This window comes from Schistocerca americana, unplaced genomic scaffold (genome assembly GCF_021461395.2).
Source record: "Schistocerca americana isolate TAMUIC-IGC-003095 unplaced genomic scaffold, iqSchAmer2.1 HiC_scaffold_726, whole genome shotgun sequence".
NCBI classification, from domain to species: Eukaryota; Metazoa; Arthropoda; class Insecta; order Orthoptera; family Acrididae; genus Schistocerca; species Schistocerca americana.
This window is the reverse complement of record NW_025726485.1, coordinates 1-17715: the sequence shown is the minus strand read 5'-3', so window position 1 is coordinate 17715 and position 17715 is coordinate 1. Positions and strand designations below refer to the sequence as shown.

General features: G+C 50.9%; 14 non-coding genes across 14 annotated transcripts; all 14 read left to right on the top strand.

Annotated features, from left to right (window-relative positions):
* Window positions 1–468: 468 nt before the first annotated feature.
* Window positions 469–541, top strand: Trnaa-ugc. The gene has a single exon. It is a non-coding gene; the product is annotated as a tRNA-Ala (tRNA).
* A 416-nt stretch (window positions 542–957) lies between these two features.
* On the top strand, window positions 958–1030 carry Trnaa-agc. Its single transcript has one exon. It is a non-coding gene; the product is annotated as a tRNA-Ala (tRNA).
* Window positions 1031–2043: 1013 nt separating this feature from the next.
* On the top strand, window positions 2044–2116 carry Trnaa-ugc. Its single transcript has one exon. It is a non-coding gene; the product is annotated as a tRNA-Ala (tRNA).
* A 416-nt stretch (window positions 2117–2532) lies between these two features.
* Trnaa-agc lies at window positions 2533–2605 on the top strand. The gene has a single exon. It is a non-coding gene; the product is annotated as a tRNA-Ala (tRNA).
* Window positions 2606–3618: 1013 nt separating this feature from the next.
* On the top strand, window positions 3619–3691 carry Trnaa-ugc. The gene has a single exon. It is a non-coding gene; the product is annotated as a tRNA-Ala (tRNA).
* A 416-nt stretch (window positions 3692–4107) lies between these two features.
* Window positions 4108–4180, top strand: Trnaa-agc. Its single transcript has one exon. It is a non-coding gene; the product is annotated as a tRNA-Ala (tRNA).
* A 1013-nt stretch (window positions 4181–5193) lies between these two features.
* Window positions 5194–5266, top strand: Trnaa-ugc. The gene has a single exon. It is a non-coding gene; the product is annotated as a tRNA-Ala (tRNA).
* A 416-nt stretch (window positions 5267–5682) lies between these two features.
* Window positions 5683–5755, top strand: Trnaa-agc. The gene has a single exon. It is a non-coding gene; the product is annotated as a tRNA-Ala (tRNA).
* Window positions 5756–6768: 1013 nt separating this feature from the next.
* Trnaa-ugc lies at window positions 6769–6841 on the top strand. Its single transcript has one exon. It is a non-coding gene; the product is annotated as a tRNA-Ala (tRNA).
* A 416-nt stretch (window positions 6842–7257) lies between these two features.
* Trnaa-agc lies at window positions 7258–7330 on the top strand. The gene has a single exon. It is a non-coding gene; the product is annotated as a tRNA-Ala (tRNA).
* Window positions 7331–9769: 2439 nt separating this feature from the next.
* Trnaa-ugc lies at window positions 9770–9842 on the top strand. The gene has a single exon. It is a non-coding gene; the product is annotated as a tRNA-Ala (tRNA).
* A 416-nt stretch (window positions 9843–10258) lies between these two features.
* Trnaa-agc lies at window positions 10259–10331 on the top strand. Its single transcript has one exon. It is a non-coding gene; the product is annotated as a tRNA-Ala (tRNA).
* Window positions 10332–13483: 3152 nt separating this feature from the next.
* Window positions 13484–13556, top strand: Trnaa-ugc. Its single transcript has one exon. It is a non-coding gene; the product is annotated as a tRNA-Ala (tRNA).
* Window positions 13557–13972: 416 nt separating this feature from the next.
* Trnaa-agc lies at window positions 13973–14045 on the top strand. The gene has a single exon. It is a non-coding gene; the product is annotated as a tRNA-Ala (tRNA).
* The last annotated feature ends 3670 nt before the right edge of the window (window positions 14046–17715 follow it).

Genomic DNA, 17715 nt, shown 5'->3' with positions numbered 1-17715 from the left:
GCGTCGTGTAAAGTCGGAAAAGTCGTCTGCGTGGGTGAGTGCCATGTTTGGGGAGCGTTTCGTAGTTTGCGCAGTGCAATGGAGACGCGGAAAGTTGTTGTGGCCCAGTCTTTTGCAGTTGGACGACAAGAGTGGTACACAGTAGTAAAGTGCGAGGCAGTGAGTTGGCATGAACAGTCGAGTGCACAATGGGTCTTCAGATGTGCTTGTTACCTCAGGTGCTGTGTGATTGTCGACATGGAGTGAAAACGGAGCAACTTGTGACTGTCCCTTCAATTTAAGACGTTAAAAACGGACGGAATTTGCAGTCGTAATACCAGAGCATCGAAACTACTTGGAACTCTTGCGTATGTGAACGTGTCCGCGCCTTTGTACTCTGGTCCCTTCACCCCTGCAAACCAACCAACCATCGCGTCCGTGCACATGAGAGTAGCAAAGAACGGAGAACAGCGCAGCTTGGTTGTGCTTGGGGGCGTAGCTCAGTTGGTAGAGCGTTCGCTTTGCATGTGAAATGTCCCGGGTTCAAGCCCCGGCGCCTCCATGTTTTGTGGTCAGTGCGTGGTAAGTGTTGGTCGCGGCGAGCCTAAAGGCACGCAAGATGTTGCAAAGCCAGCGTCACAGACTCGTATACTGACGTAAGGAGAGCAAGACGTAAATGTGAGGACCGGCTGTTGTCGAGGTGTCATCGAGTGCAAATCTGCCTTAGGTATAACGGCCTAACCTCAATGAAGTCTAGAGAGTGGACAACACGTTCGTCTACCTCAGAGCGTTGGCCGAACGCTATTTTCGACGTCGTGCGTGCCACTTTGATTTTGGCCAACTACGATTCGATACAGAATGCAGGAAACCTGAAAGACACCCTCACGGACACATTGAGAGTAGTGTTTGTCAGCGGAATAATGGGAGTGCAAGGGTCTGTGTCATTGATATGGCTGTATGTAGCGCAGTTCGTCAGCAGGGGGCGTAGCTCAGATGGTAGAGCGCTCGCTTAGCATGCGAGAGGTACTGGGATCGATACCCAGCGCCTCCAGAATTTTTAACACACCAACATGCGCACACTGCCATGCAAGTGGAATATATCACAGCCAGAAAATGTGTCAAGGCAGATACGAGCCAACGATTAGCAGCCACAATTGGCAAGCGTGCTGTAATGCGCACGGAGCACCCTCCTCCCACCACTACACTTAATTTAGAAACAGTACAAGTGTTCCCATAAGATTCTCAAACCTATGTCGCAAAGATCAGCCTCGCGCCGAATTCACAAAAATCCCACTGCACATTCCATTTCTTGACGTGCAGTCGGCTGCTACTGGTGTTGCTAGTTGTGACTGCTGATGACAGATGCCGTAGCAATCAATTCATGGAGTGAGTTGTATGTTTTGCGATACTCTGTCTCTGACAAGCAAGCAGAGGTGACATAGGCGCGAACACAGGAAGCTTGCAGATCCTCGCTGCCTGCAGACACCGAACAGCCACACTAGGAGGGCGGCCTAAGTCGTCGGCGAAATGTGCTCATTCGCTTGTGTGCGACGTCAAGCTCTAAATAAGGCTGTCACTAGCGTGAGCGTTGCGTGAGCGTCGTGTAAAGTCGGAAAAGTCGTCTGCGTGGGTGAGTGCCATGTTTGGGGAGCGTTTCGTAGTTTGCGCAGTGCAATGGAGACGCGGAAAGTTGTTGTGGCCCAGTCTTTTGCAGTTGGACGACAAGAGTGGTACACAGTAGTAAAGTGCGAGGCAGTGAGTTGGCATGAACAGTCGAGTGCACAATGGGTCTTCAGATGTGCTTGTTACCTCAGGTGCTGTGTGATTGTCGACATGGAGTGAAAACGGAGCAACTTGTGACTGTCCCTTCAATTTAAGACGTTAAAAACGGACGGAATTTGCAGTCGTAATACCAGAGCATCGAAACTACTTGGAACTCTTGCGTATGTGACCGTGTCCGCGCCTTTGTACTCTGGTCCCTTCACCCCTGCAAACCAACCAACCATCGCGTCCGTGCAAATGAGAGTAGCAAAGAACGGAGAACAGCGCAGCTTGGTTGTGCTTGGGGGCGTAGCTCAGTTGGTAGAGCGTTCGCTTTGCATGTGAAAGGTCCCGGGTTCAAGCCCCGGCGCCTCCATGTTTTGTGGTCAGTGCGTGGTAAGTGTTGGTCGCGGCGAGCCTAAAGGCACGCAAGATGTTGCAAAGCCAGCGTCACAGACTCGTATACTGACGTAAGGAGAGCAAGACGTAAATGTGAGGACCGGCTGTTGTCGAGGTGTCATCGAGTGCAAATCTGCCTTAGGTATAACGGCCTAACCTCAATGAAGTCTAGAGAGTGGACAACACGTTCGTCTACCTCAGAGCGTTGGCCGAACGCTATTTTCGACGTCGTGCGTGCCACTTTGATTTTGGCCAACTACGATTCGATACAGAATGCAGGAAACCTGAAAGACACCCTCACGGACACATTGAGAGTAGTGTTTGTCAGCGGAATAATGGGAGTGCAAGGGTCTGTGTCATTGATATGGCTGTATGTAGCGCAGTTCGTCAGCAGGGGGCGTAGCTCAGATGGTAGAGCGCTCGCTTAGCATGCGAGAGGTACTGGGATCGATACCCAGCGCCTCCAGAATTTTTAACACACCAACATGCGCACACTGCCATGCAAGTGGAATATATCACAGCCAGAAAATGTGTCAAGGCAGATACGAGCCAACGATTAGCAGCCACAATTGGCAAGCGTGCTGTAATGCGCACGGAGCACCCTCCTCCCACCACTACACTTAATTTAGAAACAGTACAAGTGTTCCCATAAGATTCTCAAACCTATGTCGCAAAGATCAGCCTTGCGCCGAATTCACAAAAATCCCACTGCACATTCCATTTCTTGACGTGCAGTCGGCTGCTACTGGTGTTGCTAGTTGTGACTGCTGATGACAGATGCCGTAGCAATCAATTCATGGAGTGAGTTGTATGTTTTGCGATACTCTGTCTCTGACAAGCAAGCAGAGGTGACATAGGCGCGAACACAGGAAGCTTGCAGATCCTCGCTGCCTGCAGACACCGAACAGCCACACTAGGAGGGCGGCCTAAGTCGTCGGCGAAATGTGCTCATTCGCTTGTGTGCGACGTCAAGCTCTAAATAAGGCTGTCACTAGCGTGAGCGTTGCGTGAGCGTCGTGTAAAGTCGGAAAAGTCGTCTGCGTGGGTGAGTGCCATGTTTGGGGAGCGTTTCGTAGTTTGCGCAGTGCAATGGAGACGCGGAAAGTTGTTGTGGCCCAGTCTTTTGCAGTTGGACGACAAGAGTGGTACACAGTAGTAAAGTGCGAGGCAGTGAGTTGGCATGAACAGTCGAGTGCACAATGGGTCTTCAGATGTGCTTGTTACCTCAGGTGCTGTGTGATTGTCGACATGGAGTGAAAACGGAGCAACTTGTGACTGTCCCTTCAATTTAAGACGTTAAAAACGGACGGAATTTGCAGTCGTAATACCAGAGCATCGAAACTACTTGGAACTCTTGCGTATGTGAACGTGTCCGCGCCTTTGTACTCTGGTCCCTTCACCCCTGCAAACCAACCAACCATCGCGTCCGTGCACATGAGAGTAGCAAAGAACGGAGAACAGCGCAGCTTGGTTGTGCTTGGGGGCGTAGCTCAGTTGGTAGAGCGTTCGCTTTGCATGTGAAATGTCCCGGGTTCAAGCCCCGGCGCCTCCATGTTTTGTGGTCAGTGCGTGGTAAGTGTTGGTCGCGGCGAGCCTAAAGGCACGCAAGATGTTGCAAAGCCAGCGTCACAGACTCGTATACTGACGTAAGGAGAGCAAGACGTAAATGTGAGGACCGGCTGTTGTCGAGGTGTCATCGAGTGCAAATCTGCCTTAGGTATAACGGCCTAACCTCAATGAAGTCTAGAGAGTGGACAACACGTTCGTCTACCTCAGAGCGTTGGCCGAACGCTATTTTCGACGTCGTGCGTGCCACTTTGATTTTGGCCAACTACGATTCGATACAGAATGCAGGAAACCTGAAAGACACCCTCACGGACACATTGAGAGTAGTGTTTGTCAGCGGAATAATGGGAGTGCAAGGGTCTGTGTCATTGATATGGCTGTATGTAGCGCAGTTCGTCAGCAGGGGGCGTAGCTCAGATGGTAGAGCGCTCGCTTAGCATGCGAGAGGTACTGGGATCGATACCCAGCGCCTCCAGAATTTTTAACACACCAACATGCGCACACTGCCATGCAAGTGGAATATATCACAGCCAGAAAATGTGTCAAGGCAGATACGAGCCAACGATTAGCAGCCACAATTGGCAAGCGTGCTGTAATGCGCACGGAGCACCCTCCTCCCACCACTACACTTAATTTAGAAACAGTACAAGTGTTCCCATAAGATTCTCAAACCTATGTCGCAAAGATCAGCCTCGCGCCGAATTCACAAAAATCCCACTGCACATTCCATTTCTTGACGTGCAGTCGGCTGCTACTGGTGTTGCTAGTTGTGACTGCTGATGACAGATGCCGTAGCAATCAATTCATGGAGTGAGTTGTATGTTTTGCGATACTCTGTCTCTGACAAGCAAGCAGAGGTGACATAGGCGCGAACACAGGAAGCTTGCAGATCCTCGCTGCCTGCAGACACCGAACAGCCACACTAGGAGGGCGGCCTAAGTCGTCGGCGAAATGTGCTCATTCGCTTGTGTGCGACGTCAAGCTCTAAATAAGGCTGTCACTAGCGTGAGCGTTGCGTGAGCGTCGTGTAAAGTCGGAAAAGTCGTCTGCGTGGGTGAGTGCCATGTTTGGGGAGCGTTTCGTAGTTTGCGCAGTGCAATGGAGACGCGGAAAGTTGTTGTGGCCCAGTCTTTTGCAGTTGGACGACAAGAGTGGTACACAGTAGTAAAGTGCGAGGCAGTGAGTTGGCATGAACAGTCGAGTGCACAATGGGTCTTCAGATGTGCTTGTTACCTCAGGTGCTGTGTGATTGTCGACATGGAGTGAAAACGGAGCAACTTGTGACTGTCCCTTCAATTTAAGACGTTAAAAACGGACGGAATTTGCAGTCGTAATACCAGAGCATCGAAACTACTTGGAACTCTTGCGTATGTGACCGTGTCCGCGCCTTTGTACTCTGGTCCCTTCACCCCTGCAAACCAACCAACCATCGCGTCCGTGCAAATGAGAGTAGCAAAGAACGGAGAACAGCGCAGCTTGGTTGTGCTTGGGGGCGTAGCTCAGTTGGTAGAGCGTTCGCTTTGCATGTGAAAGGTCCCGGGTTCAAGCCCCGGCGCCTCCATGTTTTGTGGTCAGTGCGTGGTAAGTGTTGGTCGCGGCGAGCCTAAAGGCACGCAAGATGTTGCAAAGCCAGCGTCACAGACTCGTATACTGACGTAAGGAGAGCAAGACGTAAATGTGAGGACCGGCTGTTGTCGAGGTGTCATCGAGTGCAAATCTGCCTTAGGTATAACGGCCTAACCTCAATGAAGTCTAGAGAGTGGACAACACGTTCGTCTACCTCAGAGCGTTGGCCGAACGCTATTTTCGACGTCGTGCGTGCCACTTTGATTTTGGCCAACTACGATTCGATACAGAATGCAGGAAACCTGAAAGACACCCTCACGGACACATTGAGAGTAGTGTTTGTCAGCGGAATAATGGGAGTGCAAGGGTCTGTGTCATTGATATGGCTGTATGTAGCGCAGTTCGTCAGCAGGGGGCGTAGCTCAGATGGTAGAGCGCTCGCTTAGCATGCGAGAGGTACTGGGATCGATACCCAGCGCCTCCAGAATTTTTAACACACCAACATGCGCACACTGCCATGCAAGTGGAATATATCACAGCCAGAAAATGTGTCAAGGCAGATACGAGCCAACGATTAGCAGCCACAATTGGCAAGCGTGCTGTAATGCGCACGGAGCACCCTCCTCCCACCACTACACTTAATTTAGAAACAGTACAAGTGTTCCCATAAGATTCTCAAACCTATGTCGCAAAGATCAGCCTTGCGCCGAATTCACAAAAATCCCACTGCACATTCCATTTCTTGACGTGCAGTCGGCTGCTACTGGTGTTGCTAGTTGTGACTGCTGATGACAGATGCCGTAGCAATCAATTCATGGAGTGAGTTGTATGTTTTGCGATACTCTGTCTCTGACAAGCAAGCAGAGGTGACATAGGCGCGAACACAGGAAGCTTGCAGATCCTCGCTGCCTGCAGACACCGAACAGCCACACTAGGAGGGCGGCCTAAGTCGTCGGCGAAATGTGCTCATTCGCTTGTGTGCGACGTCAAGCTCTAAATAAGGCTGTCACTAGCGTGAGCGTTGCGTGAGCGTCGTGTAAAGTCGGAAAAGTCGTCTGCGTGGGTGAGTGCCATGTTTGGGGAGCGTTTCGTAGTTTGCGCAGTGCAATGGAGACGCGGAAAGTTGTTGTGGCCCAGTCTTTTGCAGTTGGACGACAAGAGTGGTACACAGTAGTAAAGTGCGAGGCAGTGAGTTGGCATGAACAGTCGAGTGCACAATGGGTCTTCAGATGTGCTTGTTACCTCAGGTGCTGTGTGATTGTCGACATGGAGTGAAAACGGAGCAACTTGTGACTGTCCCTTCAATTTAAGACGTTAAAAACGGACGGAATTTGCAGTCGTAATACCAGAGCATCGAAACTACTTGGAACTCTTGCGTATGTGAACGTGTCCGCGCCTTTGTACTCTGGTCCCTTCACCCCTGCAAACCAACCAACCATCGCGTCCGTGCACATAAGAGTAGCAAAGAACGGAGAACAGCGCAGCTTGGTTGTGCTTGGGGGCGTAGCTCAGTTGGTAGAGCGTTCGCTTTGCATGTGAAAGGTCCCGGGTTCAAGCCCCGGCGCCTCCATGTTTTGTGGTCAGTGCGTGGTAAGTGTTGGTCGCGGCGAGCCTAAAGGCACGCAAGATGTTGCAAAGCCAGCGTCACAGACTCGTATACTGACGTAAGGAGAGCAAGACGTAAATGTGAGGACCGGCTGTTGTCGAGGTGTCATCGAGCGCAAATCTGCCTTAGGTATAACGGCCTAACCTCAATGAAGTCTAGAGAGTGGACAACACGTTCGTCTACCTCAGAGCGTTGGCCGAACGCTATTTTCGACGTCGTGCGTGCCACTTTGATTTTGGCCAACTACGATTCGATACAGAATGCAGGAAACCTGAAAGACACCCTCACGGACACATTGAGAGTAGTGTTTGTCAGCGGAATAATGGGAGTGCAAGGGTCTGTGTCATTGATATGGCTGTATGTAGCGCAGTTCGTCAGCAGGGGGCGTAGCTCAGATGGTAGAGCGCTCGCTTAGCGTGCGAGAGGTACTGGGATCGATACCCAGCGCCTCCAGAATTTTTAACACACCAACATGCGCACACTGCCATGCAAGTGGAATATATCACAGCCAGAAAATGTGTCAAGGCAGATACGAGCCAACGATTAGCAGCCACAATTGGCAAGCGTGCTGTAATGCGCACGGAGCACCCTCCTCCCACCACTACACTTAATTTAGAAACAGTACAAGTGTTCCCATAAGATTCTCAAACCTATGTCGCAAAGATCAGCCTTGCGCCGAATTCACAAAAATCCCACTGCACATTCCATTTCTTGACGTGCAGTCGGCTGCTACTGGTGTTGCTAGTTGTGACTGGTGATGACAGATGCCGTAGCAATCAATTCATGGAGTGAGTTGTATGTTTTGCGATACTCTGTCTCTGACAAGCAAGCAGAGGTGACATAGGCGCGAACACAGGAAGCTTGCAGCCCCTCGCTGCCTGCAGACACCGAACAGCCACACTAGGAGGGCGGCCTAAGTCGTCGGCGAAATGTGCTCATTCGCTTGTGTGCGACGTCAAGCTCTAAATAAGGCTGTCACTAGCGTGAGCGTTGCGTGAGCGTCGTGTAAAGTCGGAAAAGTCGTCTGCGTGGGTGAGTGCCATGTTTGGGGAGCGTTTCGTAGTTTGCGCAGTGCAATGGAGACGCGGAAAGTTGTTGTGGCCCAGTCTTTTGCAGTTGGACGACAAGAGTGGTACACAGTAGTAAAGTGCGAGGCAGCGCCTCCAGAATTTTTAACACACCAACATGCGCACACTGCCATGCAAGTGGAATAATTCACAGCCAGAAAATGTGTCAAGGCAGATACGAGCCAACGATTAGCAGCCACAATTGGCAAGCGTGCTGTAATGCGCACGAAGCACCCTCCTCCCACCACTACACTTAATTTAGAAACAGTACAAGTGTTCCCATAAGATTCTCAAACCTATGTCGCAAAGATCAGCCTTGCGCCGAATTCACAAAAATCCCACTGCACATTCCAATTCTTGACGTGCAGTCGGCTGCTACTGGTGTTGCTAGTTGTGACTGCTGATGACAGATGCCGTAGCAATCAATTCATGGAGTGAGTTGTATGTTTTGCGATACTCTGTCTCTGACAAGCAAGCAGAGGTGACATAGGCGCGAACACAGGAAGCTTGCAGCCCCTCGCTGCCTGCAGACACCGAACAGCCACACTAGGAGGGCGGCCTAAGTCGTCGGCGAAATGTGCTCATTCGCTTGTGTGCGACGTCAAGCTCTAAATAAGGCTGTCACTAGCGTGAGCGTTGCGTGAGCGTCGTGTAAAGTCGGAAAAGTCGTCTGCGTGGGTGAGTGCCATGTTTGGGGAGCGTTTCGTAGTTTGCGCAGTGCAATGGAGACGCGGAAAGTTGTTGTGGCCCAGTCTTTTGCAGTTGGACGACAAGAGTGGTACACAGTAGTAAAGTGCGAGGCAGCGCCTCCAGAATTTTTAACACACCAACATGCGCACACTGCCATGCAAGTGGAATAATTCACAGCCAGAAAATGTGTCAAGGCAGATACGAGCCAACGATTAGCAGCCACAATTGGCAAGCGTGCTGTAATGCGCACGGAGCACCCTCCTCCCACCACTACACTTAATTTAGAAACAGTACAAGTGTTCCCATAAGATTCTCAAACCTATGTCGCAAAGATCAGCCTTGCGCCGAATTCACAAAAATCCCACTGCACATTCCATTTCTTGACGTGCAGTCGGCTGCTACTGGTGTTGCTAGTTGTGACTGCTGATGACAGATGCCGTAGCAATCAATTCATGGAGTGAGTTGTATGTTTTGCGATACTCTGTCTCTGACAAGCAAGCAGAGGTGACATAGGCGCGAACACAGGAAGCTTGCAGATCCTCGCTGCCTGCAGACACCGAACAGCCACACTAGGAGGGCGGCCTAAGTCGTCGGCGAAATGTGCTCATTCGCTTGTGTGCGACGTCAAGCTCTAAATAAGGCTGTCACTAGCGTGAGCGTTGCGTGAGCGTCGTGTAAAGTCGGAAAAGTCGTCTGCGTGGGTGAGTGCCATGTTTGGGGAGCGTTTCGTAGTTTGCGCAGTGCAATGGAGACGCGGAAAGTTGTTGTGGCCCAGTCTTTTGCAGTTGGACGACAAGAGTGGTACACAGTAGTAAAGTGCGAGGCAGTGAGTTGGCATGAACAGTCGAGTGCACAATGGGTCTTCAGATGTGCTTGTTACCTCAGGTGCTGTGTGATTGTCGACATGGAGTGAAAACGGAGCAACTTGTGACTGTCCCTTCAATTTAAGACGTTAAAAACGGACGGAATTTGCAGTCGTAATACCAGAGCATCGAAACTACTTGGAACTCTTGCGTATGTGAACGTGTCCGCGCCTTTGTACTCTGGTCCCTTCACCCCTGCAAACCAACCAACCATCGCGTCCGTGCACATAAGAGTAGCAAAGAACGGAGAACAGCGCAGCTTGGTTGTGCTTGGGGGCGTAGCTCAGTTGGTAGAGCGTTCGCTTTGCATGTGAAAGGTCCCGGGTTCAAGCCCCGGCGCCTCCATGTTTTGTGGTCAGTGCGTGGTAAGTGTTGGTCGCGGCGAGCCTAAAGGCACGCAAGATGTTGCAAAGCCAGCGTCACAGACTCGTATACTGACGTAAGGAGAGCAAGACGTAAATGTGAGGACCGGCTGTTGTCGAGGTGTCATCGAGCGCAAATCTGCCTTAGGTATAACGGCCTAACCTCAATGAAGTCTAGAGAGTGGACAACACGTTCGTCTACCTCAGAGCGTTGGCCGAACGCTATTTTCGACGTCGTGCGTGCCACTTTGATTTTGGCCAACTACGATTCGATACAGAATGCAGGAAACCTGAAAGACACCCTCACGGACACATTGAGAGTAGTGTTTGTCAGCGGAATAATGGGAGTGCAAGGGTCTGTGTCATTGATATGGCTGTATGTAGCGCAGTTCGTCAGCAGGGGGCGTAGCTCAGATGGTAGAGCGCTCGCTTAGCGTGCGAGAGGTACTGGGATCGATACCCAGCGCCTCCAGAATTTTTAACACACCAACATGCGCACACTGCCATGCAAGTGGAATATATCACAGCCAGAAAATGTGTCAAGGCAGATACGAGCCAACGATTAGCAGCCACAATTGGCAAGCGTGCTGTAATGCGCACGGAGCACCCTCCTCCCACCACTACACTTAATTTAGAAACAGTACAAGTGTTCCCATAAGATTCTCAAACCTATGTCGCAAAGATCAGCCTTGCGCCGAATTCACAAAAATCCCACTGCACATTCCATTTCTTGACGTGCAGTCGGCTGCTACTGGTGTTGCTAGTTGTGACTGGTGATGACAGATGCCGTAGCAATCAATTCATGGAGTGAGTTGTATGTTTTGCGATACTCTGTCTCTGACAAGCAAGCAGAGGTGACATAGGCGCGAACACAGGAAGCTTGCAGCCCCTCGCTGCCTGCAGACACCGAACAGCCACACTAGGAGGGCGGCCTAAGTCGTCGGCGAAATGTGCTCATTCGCTTGTGTGCGACGTCAAGCTCTAAATAAGGCTGTCACTAGCGTGAGCGTTGCGTGAGCGTCGTGTAAAGTCGGAAAAGTCGTCTGCGTGGGTGAGTGCCATGTTTGGGGAGCGTTTCGTAGTTTGCGCAGTGCAATGGAGACGCGGAAAGTTGTTGTGGCCCAGTCTTTTGCAGTTGGACGACAAGAGTGGTACACAGTAGTAAAGTGCGAGGCAGCGCCTCCAGAATTTTTAACACACCAACATGCGCACACTGCCATGCAAGTGGAATAATTCACAGCCAGAAAATGTGTCAAGGCAGATACGAGCCAACGATTAGCAGCCACAATTGGCAAGCGTGCTGTAATGCGCACGAAGCACCCTCCTCCCACCACTACACTTAATTTAGAAACAGTACAAGTGTTCCCATAAGATTCTCAAACCTATGTCGCAAAGATCAGCCTTGCGCCGAATTCACAAAAATCCCACTGCACATTCCAATTCTTGACGTGCAGTCGGCTGCTACTGGTGTTGCTAGTTGTGACTGCTGATGACAGATGCCGTAGCAATCAATTCATGGAGTGAGTTGTATGTTTTGCGATACTCTGTCTCTGACAAGCAAGCAGAGGTGACATAGGCGCGAACACAGGAAGCTTGCAGCCCCTCGCTGCCTGCAGACACCGAACAGCCACACTAGGAGGGCGGCCTAAGTCGTCGGCGAAATGTGCTCATTCGCTTGTGTGCGACGTCAAGCTCTAAATAAGGCTGTCACTAGCGTGAGCGTTGCGTGAGCGTCGTGTAAAGTCGGAAAAGTCGTCTGCGTGGGTGAGTGCCATGTTTGGGGAGCGTTTCGTAGTTTGCGCAGTGCAATGGAGACGCGGAAAGTTGTTGTGGCCCAGTCTTTTGCAGTTGGACGACAAGAGTGGTACACAGTAGTAAAGTGCGAGGCAGCGCCTCCAGAATTTTTAACACACCAACATGCGCACACTGCCATGCAAGTGGAATAATTCACAGCCAGAAAATGTGTCAAGGCAGATACGAGCCAACGATTAGCAGCCACAATTGGCAAGCGTGCTGTAATGCGCACGAAGCACCCTCCTCCCACCACTACACTTAATTTAGAAACAGTACAAGTGTTCCCATAAGATTCTCAAACCTATGTCGCAAAGATCAGCCTTGCGCCGAATTCACAAAAATCCCACTGCACATTCCAATTCTTGACGTGCAGTCGGCTGCTACTGGTGTTGCTAGTTGTGACTGCTGATGACAGATGCCGTAGCAATCAATTCATGGAGTGAGTTGTATGTTTTGCGATACTCTGTCTCTGACAAGCAAGCAGAGGTGACATAGGCGCGAACACAGGAAGCTTGCAGCCCCTCGCTGCCTGCAGACACCGAACAGCCACACTAGGAGGGCGGCCTAAGTCGTCGGCGAAATGTGCTCATTCGCTTGTGTGCGACGTCAAGCTCTAAATAAGGCTGTCACTAGCGTGAGCGTTGCGTGAGCGTCGTGTAAAGTCGGAAAAGTCGTCTGCGTGGGTGAGTGCCATGTTTGGGGAGCGTTTCGTAGTTTGCGCAGTGCAATGGAGACGCGGAAAGTTGTTGTGGCCCAGTCTTTTGCAGTTGGACGACAAGAGTGGTACACAGTAGTAAAGTGCGAGGCAGCGCCTCCAGAATTTTTAACACACCAACATGCGCACACTGCCATGCAAGTGGAATAATTCACAGCCAGAAAATGTGTCAAGGCAGATACGAGCCAACGATTAGCAGCCACAATTGGCAAGCGTGCTGTAATGCGCACGGAGCACCCTCCTCCCACCACTACACTTAATTTAGAAACAGTACAAGTGTTCCCATAAGATTCTCAAACCTATGTCGCAAAGATCAGCCTTGCGCCGAATTCACAAAAATCCCACTGCACATTCCATTTCTTGACGTGCAGTCGGCTGCTACTGGTGTTGCTAGTTGTGACTGCTGATGACAGATGCCGTAGCAATCAATTCATGGAGTGAGTTGTATGTTTTGCGATACTCTGTCTCTGACAAGCAAGCAGAGGTGACATAGGCGCGAACACAGGAAGCTTGCAGATCCTCGCTGCCTGCAGACACCGAACAGCCACACTAGGAGGGCGGCCTAAGTCGTCGGCGAAATGTGCTCATTCGCTTGTGTGCGACGTCAAGCTCTAAATAAGGCTGTCACTAGCGTGAGCGTTGCGTGAGCGTCGTGTAAAGTCGGAAAAGTCGTCTGCGTGGGTGAGTGCCATGTTTGGGGAGCGTTTCGTAGTTTGCGCAGTGCAATGGAGACGCGGAAAGTTGTTGTGGCCCAGTCTTTTGCAGTTGGACGACAAGAGTGGTACACAGTAGTAAAGTGCGAGGCAGTGAGTTGGCATGAACAGTCGAGTGCACAATGGGTCTTCAGATGTGCTTGTTACCTCAGGTGCTGTGTGATTGTCGACATGGAGTGAAAACGGAGCAACTTGTGACTGTCCCTTCAATTTAAGACGTTAAAAACGGACGGAATTTGCAGTCGTAATACCAGAGCATCGAAACTACTTGGAACTCTTGCGTATGTGAACGTGTCCGCGCCTTTGTACTCTGGTCCCTTCACCCCTGCAAACCAACCAACCATCGCGTCCGTGCACATAAGAGTAGCAAAGAACGGAGAACAGCGCAGCTTGGTTGTGCTTGGGGGCGTAGCTCAGTTGGTAGAGCGTTCGCTTTGCATGTGAAAGGTCCCGGGTTCAAGCCCCGGCGCCTCCATGTTTTGTGGTCAGTGCGTGGTAAGTGTTGGTCGCGGCGAGCCTAAAGGCACGCAAGATGTTGCAAAGCCAGCGTCACAGACTCGTATACTGACGTAAGGAGAGCAAGACGTAAATGTGAGGACCGGCTGTTGTCGAGGTGTCATCGAGCGCAAATCTGCCTTAGGTATAACGGCCTAACCTCAATGAAGTCTAGAGAGTGGACAACACGTTCGTCTACCTCAGAGCGTTGGCCGAACGCTATTTTCGACGTCGTGCGTGCCACTTTGATTTTGGCCAACTACGATTCGATACAGAATGCAGGAAACCTGAAAGACACCCTCACGGACACATTGAGAGTAGTGTTTGTCAGCGGAATAATGGGAGTGCAAGGGTCTGTGTCATTGATATGGCTGTATGTAGCGCAGTTCGTCAGCAGGGGGCGTAGCTCAGATGGTAGAGCGCTCGCTTAGCGTGCGAGAGGTACTGGGATCGATACCCAGCGCCTCCAGAATTTTTAACACACCAACATGCGCACACTGCCATGCAAGTGGAATATATCACAGCCAGAAAATGTGTCAAGGCAGATACGAGCCAACGATTAGCAGCCACAATTGGCAAGCGTGCTGTAATGCGCACGGAGCACCCTCCTCCCACCACTACACTTAATTTAGAAACAGTACAAGTGTTCCCATAAGATTCTCAAACCTATGTCGCAAAGATCAGCCTTGCGCCGAATTCACAAAAATCCCACTGCACATTCCATTTCTTGACGTGCAGTCGGCTGCTACTGGTGTTGCTAGTTGTGACTGGTGATGACAGATGCCGTAGCAATCAATTCATGGAGTGAGTTGTATGTTTTGCGATACTCTGTCTCTGACAAGCAAGCAGAGGTGACATAGGCGCGAACACAGGAAGCTTGCAGCCCCTCGCTGCCTGCAGACACCGAACAGCCACACTAGGAGGGCGGCCTAAGTCGTCGGCGAAATGTGCTCATTCGCTTGTGTGCGACGTCAAGCTCTAAATAAGGCTGTCACTAGCGTGAGCGTTGCGTGAGCGTCGTGTAAAGTCGGAAAAGTCGTCTGCGTGGGTGAGTGCCATGTTTGGGGAGCGTTTCGTAGTTTGCGCAGTGCAATGGAGACGCGGAAAGTTGTTGTGGCCCAGTCTTTTGCAGTTGGACGACAAGAGTGGTACACAGTAGTAAAGTGCGAGGCAGCGCCTCCAGAATTTTTAACACACCAACATGCGCACACTGCCATGCAAGTGGAATAATTCACAGCCAGAAAATGTGTCAAGGCAGATACGAGCCAACGATTAGCAGCCACAATTGGCAAGCGTGCTGTAATGCGCACGAAGCACCCTCCTCCCACCACTACACTTAATTTAGAAACAGTACAAGTGTTCCCATAAGATTCTCAAACCTATGTCGCAAAGATCAGCCTTGCGCCGAATTCACAAAAATCCCACTGCACATTCCAATTCTTGACGTGCAGTCGGCTGCTACTGGTGTTGCTAGTTGTGACTGCTGATGACAGATGCCGTAGCAATCAATTCATGGAGTGAGTTGTATGTTTTGCGATACTCTGTCTCTGACAAGCAAGCAGAGGTGACATAGGCGCGAACACAGGAAGCTTGCAGCCCCTCGCTGCCTGCAGACACCGAACAGCCACACTAGGAGGGCGGCCTAAGTCGTCGGCGAAATGTGCTCATTCGCTTGTGTGCGACGTCAAGCTCTAAATAAGGCTGTCACTAGCGTGAGCGTTGCGTGAGCGTCGTGTAAAGTCGGAAAAGTCGTCTGCGTGGGTGAGTGCCATGTTTGGGGAGCGTTTCGTAGTTTGCGCAGTGCAATGGAGACGCGGAAAGTTGTTGTGGCCCAGTCTTTTGCAGTTGGACGACAAGAGTGGTACACAGTAGTAAAGTGCGAGGCAGCGCCTCCAGAATTTTTAACACACCAACATGCGCACACTGCCATGCAAGTGGAATAATTCACAGCCAGAAAATGTGTCAAGGCAGATACGAGCCAACGATTAGCAGCCACAATTGGCAAGCGTGCTGTAATGCGCACGAAGCACCCTCCTCCCACCACTACACTTAATTTAGAAACAGTACAAGTGTTCCCATAAGATTCTCAAACCTATGTCGCAAAGATCAGCCTTGCGCCGAATTCACAAAAATCCCACTGCACATTCCAATTCTTGACGTGCAGTCGGCTGCTACTGGTGTTGCTAGTTGTGACTGCTGATGACAGATGCCGTAGCAATCAATTCATGGAGTGAGTTGTATGTTTTGCGATACTCTGTCTCTGACAAGCAAGCAGAGGTGACATAGGCGCGAACACAGGAAGCTTGCAGCCCCTCGCTGCCTGCAGACACCGAACAGCCACACTAGGAGGGCGGCCTAAGTCGTCGGCGAAATGTGCTCATTCGCTTGTGTGCGACGTCAAGCTCTAAATAAGGCTGTCACTAGCGTGAGCGTTGCGTGAGCGTCGTGTAAAGTCGGAAAAGTCGTCTGCGTGGGTGAGTGCCATGTTTGGGGAGCGTTTCGTAGTTTGCGCAGTGCAATGGAGACGCGGAAAGTTGTTGTGGCCCAGTCTTTTGCAGTTGGACGACAAGAGTGGTACACAGTAGTAAAGTGCGAGGCAGCGCCTCCAGAATTTTTAACACACCAACATGCGCACACTGCCATGCAAGTGGAATAATTCACAGCCAGAAAATGTGTCAAGGCAGATACGAGCCAACGATTAGCAGCCACAATTGGCAAGCGTGCTGTAATGCGCACGAAGCACCCTCCTCCCACCACTACACTTAATTTAGAAACAGTACAAGTGTTCCCATAAGATTCTCAAACCTATGTCGCAAAGATCAGCCTTGCGCCGAATTCACAAAAATCCCACTGCACATTCCAATTCTTGACGTGCAGTCGGCTGCTACTGGTGTTGCTAGTTGTGACTGCTGATGACAGATGCCGTAGCAATCAATTCATGGAGTGAGTTGTATGTTTTGCGATACTCTGTCTCTGACAAGCAAGCAGAGGTGACATAGGCGCGAACACAGGAAGCTTGCAGCCCCTCGCTGCCTGCAGACACCGAACAGCCACACTAGGAGGGCGGCCTAAGTCGTCGGCGAAATGTGCTCATTCGCTTGTGTGCGACGTCAAGCTCTAAATAAGGCTGTCACTAGCGTGAGCGTTGCGTGAGCGTCGTGTAAAGTCGGAAAAGTCGTCTGCGTGGGTGAGTGCCATGTTTGGGGAGCGTTTCGTAGTTTGCGCAGTGCAATGGAGACGCGGAAAGTTGTTGTGGCCCAGTCTTTTGCAGTTGGACGACAAGAGTGGTACACAGTAGTAAAGTGCGAGGCAGCGCCTCCAGAATTTTTAACACACCAACATGCGCACACTGCCATGCAAGTGGAATAATTCACAGCCAGAAAATGTGTCAAGGCAGATACGAGCCAACGATTAGCAGCCACAATTGGCAAGCGTGCTGTAATGCGCACGAAGCACCCTCCTCCCACCACTACACTTAATTTAGAAACAGTACAAGTGTTCCCATAAGATTCTCAAACCTATGTCGCAAAGATCAGCCTTGCGCCGAATTCACAAAAATCCCACTGCACATTCCAATTCTTGACGTGCAGTCGGCTGCTACTGGTGTTGCTAGTTGTGACTGCTGATGACAGATGCCGTAGCAATCAATTCATGGAGTGAGTTGTATGTTTTGCGATACTCTGTCTCTGACAAGCAAGCAGAGGTGACATAGGCGCGAACACAGGAAGCTTGCAGCCCCTCGCTGCCTGCAGACACCGAACAGCCACACTAGGAGGGCGGCCTAAGTCGTCGGCGAAATGTGCTCATTCGCTTGTGTGCGACGTCAAGCTCTAAATAAGGCTGTCACTAGCGTGAGCGTTGCGTGAGCGTCGTGTAAAGTCGGAAAAGTCGTCTGCGTGGGTGAGTGCCATGTTTGGGGAGCGTTTCGTAGTTTGCGCAGTGCAATGGAGACGCGGAAAGTTGTTGTGGCCCAGTCTTTTGCAGTTGGACGACAAGAGTGGTACACAGTAGTAAAGTGCGAGGCAGCGCCTCCAGAATTTTTAACACACCAACATGCGCACACTGCCATGCAAGTGGAATAATTCACAGCCAGAAAATGTGTCAAGGCAGATACGAGCCAACGATTAGCAGCCACAATT